Source organism: Bufo bufo, chromosome 3 (assembly GCF_905171765.1).
Source record: "Bufo bufo chromosome 3, aBufBuf1.1, whole genome shotgun sequence".
NCBI lineage: Eukaryota > Metazoa > Chordata > Amphibia > Anura > Bufonidae > Bufo > Bufo bufo.
Window position 1 is genome coordinate 189,600,353 of NC_053391.1, and position 5,161 is coordinate 189,605,513.

The 5,161-nt window shown below is 48.3% G+C and overlaps 1 non-coding gene across 1 annotated transcript; it reads left to right on the forward strand.

Moving 5' to 3' along the window:
- Window positions 1-1,298: 1,298 nt before the first annotated feature.
- On the forward strand, window positions 1,299-1,427 carry LOC120996870. Its single transcript, XR_005777967.1, has one exon. It is a non-coding gene; the product is annotated as a U6atac minor spliceosomal RNA (small nuclear RNA).
- The last annotated feature ends 3,734 nt before the right edge of the window (window positions 1,428-5,161 follow it).

Sequence of the window (5,161 nt, forward strand, 5' to 3'; positions counted from 1 at the left end):
ATCGCACAGGGCACGGGCTCTTTTGTTTACAACAACACACTGCCGGGCGGAGGCTTCCGCCCGGCTGTGTGTTCGGTGATGTCACCGACTCTGATGGGCGTGCTTTAGCGCTGCCCTAGCCGTTTTACTGGCTAGGGCAGCGCTAAAGCCCGCCCATCAGTGTTGGTGATGTCACCGGGCTCACTGCTGGGCAGAAAAAGAGGCTTTGCTCGGCAGAAAAACTGCACTTCCGGCTGGGATTTTGTCAATGGCAAAAGTGGCATAAGAATTGTCTGGTAAAGGTAGGAGAGGCATGAGTGAAAAATTTAGGGCACTGTTGTCCACACACACCAATCTTCCCAATCCCGGACAACCCCTTTAATGGGTTACTGAGTTTTCAGAAAATGTTTAATATGTCATAGAGATGTATCAACACTTTTTATGGTGGTGGTGTGAGTGCTGAGACCCCCACTGATTAATAGAGCAAGGAGAGAAAAGTACTCACATATTGTGCGCTTTCACCTCATTTACGGAAAATGGTTCTTTACAATTACACTATGAGTAGTAATAGCAGATACAAGGTCAGCATTTATAAAAGCATATCTAATAGCAAGTGGCAATAAGGTTTATAATAAACCTAACAACTAAGGGTCCATTCACACGACTATATGAATGGGTCTTCATCCGTTCCACAGTTTTGTGTGCTGTCCGCATCCGCAGTTTCGTTCCACTGCGCCGCAAAAATATAGAGCATGTCCTATTTCTCGCCCATATTCATTGGGGAGACACAGGAACCATGGGTATAGCTATGTCTTCTAGGAGGCGTTGACACTAGTAAAAGCTGTTAGCTCCTCCCCTGGCAGCTATACCCCCTGGAGAGAGAGCTTCAGTTTTTTCTAGTGTCAATAGGAGGCAAGACCTCCCTGCTCTGCTGGGTAGCTCCTGAAGATTTTTTATTTTATTTTTCCTTCTTTCAGGTGGGAAACAGTGGTCACCTCACCTCCCTGTTCTCCTGGGGGAGCACGCCAGTGTTGGCCCGCCACGCTGCCTACTCCCCCACAAGAAGACAAGGTGGACCAGGGCAGCCTCGCTCCCCTGCATCCCGCCAGCAGAAGGGTCACCCATCCAAGTCCCTCTTCCAGCGTCCTGCCACTATGGTGCCAGCAGCTAAAAGGGTGACCCTGCTGGAGAAGAGGAAGGGTGAAGATGGGGGCAGGATGAGGTGAGTACATGGGACTAGGTAAGTATTAGCCCTCTTCCCCCTCCCTCCCTCCCTCGTTCATTATCACTCAGGGGCCTGCTCTACAGTGAGGGCAAATGATTAGTATGAAAGAAGAGAAGGTTAGCACTCCCCTTGACAAGGATGGAAGAGGCTGCTCCACCTTCACAGCACACCTACGGTTAAGGCATTGCCACCTACCTCGTGGCATCTCTAGCCAGTTTAACTCTCCAGGGGCAGTCCCTGTTCTGGCGGCATAGTTGTTCCCCTACAAGGCAGGGGCACTTATTCGGTGGCCTCTGTGGGTGACTCTCGCCTCTACTGGGGTATGGGGCTAGCAATACAGTGTGACTCCCCTTGCCTAGCTTCCTCATCAGGCAGAGTTTTTTTGCACAGCCACTTAATCTTTGGCTGCTTCCGTATAGCACCGGTCTCAGTAGTGAAATGGGCTTTAGACCTAGCCTGTTCTTCTCCTGTGGCTCATGGTTCATAGCCACCCCGCATGCCTTAGTAGTTCCTACGTTACTACCTTCCCTCATCTGCATTTGCACTGGGTATTCGCTTGGTGGCCTTCCATTCCAGGCACGCTCTGGTCCCGACTGGTGGGCTGTGGCGCCACCCCACATCCCTCCTTTTACAGGGACTCTTCCATTGGTCCGGGTGTGCTAACGGTATCTACACAAAGCTTCCCACCTTCTCTCCAGAGCCAGTGTTCCGGAAGCATGTGACGTGGACGCCCTGATTTCTCCTTGGTGAGAGTTCTCCCTCCTTACATGTTTCTTCCCCTACTTCCCAGGGTTCTACAGAAACTCAAGCTGGAGGACATTTAGAAAAATCCTAGTTGCTCCGATTTGACCCCGTCGCGCGTGGTACGCCGACCTCGTTCTCCTTCCAGGAGAGGTCCCTTGGTCACTGCCGCTCAGAGACGACCTTCTTCACAGGGTCCAATCCTACATCAGAATTTAGGGTCTTTGTTTGACGGCATGGCTATTGAAACCGCCATTCTGACGTGGAGAGGGTTTTCGGCGGATGTCATCTGCACTATGATACACGCCATGAAGCCTGCATCGCCCAAGATCTATTAGGACCTGGAGGTCCTTCTTGGGCTTCTGTGAAAGCCGGGACATCCCCTCACTCCGTTTTTTCTCTCCCCGCTATCCTATCCTTTCTACTATCAGGGTTGGACCTGGTTTAGCCCTTACCTTGATGGGTCAGGTGTTTGCGCTTCTATCCTGGGGCAGCTTCCAGTGTACTCTGGTTTCCCTGGTGCCATGGAAACCTTCCTTCTGGGAGTGGCACATACGGTTCCTCCATACCCTCCTTACTGCCTTGGGATCCGAATATAGTTTTCTCAGCGTTCCAGTCTTCTCCCTTTGAGCCCTTGTGGGAGATCTCACTCCGGCTCCTGTCCTAGAGGGTAGTCTTTTCTTGTGGCTATCACATCCATCAGACGGGCGTCCGAGTTGGGGGCGCTCTCTTGCAGAAAGCCCTTCCTGGTTCTTCACAAGGATAAGGCGGTTCTCCGCTCATTCCTTCTTCTCCCGAAGGTGGTCTCTGACTTCCATATCAATGAGGACATTGTCCTTCCTTCACTATCCCTCCCCTTCACACCCTACGGAAGGAAGTTACATTATTGGACGTTGTCAGAGCTCCGATCAATATTTGGCAGCCTCCAGTCTCTTCTGGCATACGGACCCCCTTTTTGTCTTCTGAAGGGTCCTCGCTAGGGATTGGCGGCCTCCAAGGTGGCGATTGCACATTGGATCCGGTCTGCAACTGCTGAAACTTACCGCTCCCGAAGCAGGGTTCCGCCCTTAGGTGTCACGGCTCACTTCACTGAGCGGTGGGCGCTTCTTGGGCTTGGGAGAATAGCGTTTCGGCTGCTCAGTTGTGTAAGGCGGCTACTGGTCCTCCTTACACACGTTCACGAAAATTTACCAGGTGCATACTTATGCATCGGCGGTCCCTGCCTTGGGCCGCGTGGTCTTGCAGGCGACAGTTCTTAGATGCCTGCAGGGACGCTTGCTTCCATGGGCCTGTGGTTTTTCCCACCGTGTGGACTGCTTTTGAACGTCCCATGGTTCCTGTGTCCCCCACTGAATATGGGCGAGAAAAGGAGATTTTTGTATAACTTACCAGTAAAATCTCTTTCTCGCTCTTCATTGGGGAACACAGCACCCACCCAGTATTGTTGTTCGACCACAGTTGTAGCTGTACTGGTTAGAACCCTGTTGGGCCTTTTGGCATAGTTGGTGTTCCATGTTTTTTCTTTGGTTTGCTTGCTTCTCCTACTGCTTGGACACAAACTGAAGCTCTCTCTCCAGGCTAGAGAGGGTATAGCTGCCAGGGGAGGAGCTAACAGCTTTTACTAGTGTCAACGCCTCCTAGAGGACTTTGCTATATCCACGGTTCCTGTGTCCCCCAATGAAGAGCGAGAAAGAGATTTTACTGGTAAGTTATACAAAAATCTCCTTTTTTGTCCGTAATCGCAGACAAGAATAGGCATTTTCTATATAGCGCTGGCCATGTGCGGTCCGGCATCCGTGTTTTGAGGACCGCTAAACACGGTCGCGTGAATGTAGCCTAAGGCTGAGTTCACACTTCAGTTATTTGGTCAGTTATTTCCATCAGTTATTGTGAGCCAAAACCAGTAGTGAAGCCAGTAGTTCAGGAATAATGGAAAGTTTTCCTTCTGTTCTGTGTTTTTGACCCGCACCTGGTTTTTGCTAACAATAAGGGCTCATTCACACAACTGTAAGCCGTCTGTGTCTGTATTGCCTTGAATGGGTCTGCAATCCATAAAATACGGAGCAGAGTTGAGGCACGAATTGGAAGCACTCAGAAGCTCCTCTGTGGGCTTTTGGGTCCATGCCTCTGCACCGCAAAAGATAGGAAATGTCCTATCTTTGCCAAATATTGCTGATCGCGGACCCATTCAAGTCAATGCAATATAGGCTTCACTTGGCTGGTACCTGTGAATTGAGGACCGCAATTTCTGATCTGCAGCACAGGCACGGACGGCTTACGTTCGTGTGAATGGGCCCTAACTGATGGAAATAACTGACCAAATAACTGTAGTGTAAACTCGGCCTAATGTGTATCTTTCCTCTTCTAGACCATGTTTAGTTGGTGAGGCTTTGTTAGTATTAGAAGACTATAAGGTGTTATATACAAATTTTTAGGCTAATTGGAGCATATTTGATTAGTCCAGAATTGCTTTAGGTCTGAATTGAACTTTTAAAATAGTTTAACAAATTAGACCTGAAACAGATTTGAAGAAGTTTGCTCTTATATAATATATATATATTTTTATACATATTTCGTTGTGCCTTCTACATAAATTTTCTCCTAATATTTTTTCACTAAGTTTTTGGTGGTAGCCTTCAACTGTTCGATCAGTGCTCTTTCATAATAGAATTTAATTTGCAAAAAAATGACCCTTAAAACGTCAACGTTATTAGGATTAAGTTAAAATCCCCTTGTAAACCCTCAGAGATATAGGTAATTGTTCAGGGCAAAAAAATGGCCCAACAAATTTAGTACAAATAGTGTCCAAATGATGACAAGTGTAATGACAAAACTTCATAAAAAGAAAGGGACAGGGTTATAAGAATGCGAATATGGAACAACGAGCAGGGAGGCCCTAATTATTATTATTATTATTTATTATTAAAGCGCCATTCATTCCATAGCGCTGTACATATGATAAGGGGTGCACATACATAAGGGGTGCACATAACCCCTAAGGCCCCTTTCACACAGGCGAGTTTTCCGGTGAACGCATTGCACCCGCACTGAATCCGGACCCGTTCATTTCTATGGGGCTGTGCACATGAGCGGTGATTTTCACGCATCACTTGTGCATTGCGTGAAAATCACAGCATGCTCTATATTGTTCACGCAACACAGGCCCCATAGAAGTGAATAGGTGACGATTGGGATGGGGACCTGATCATTATTATT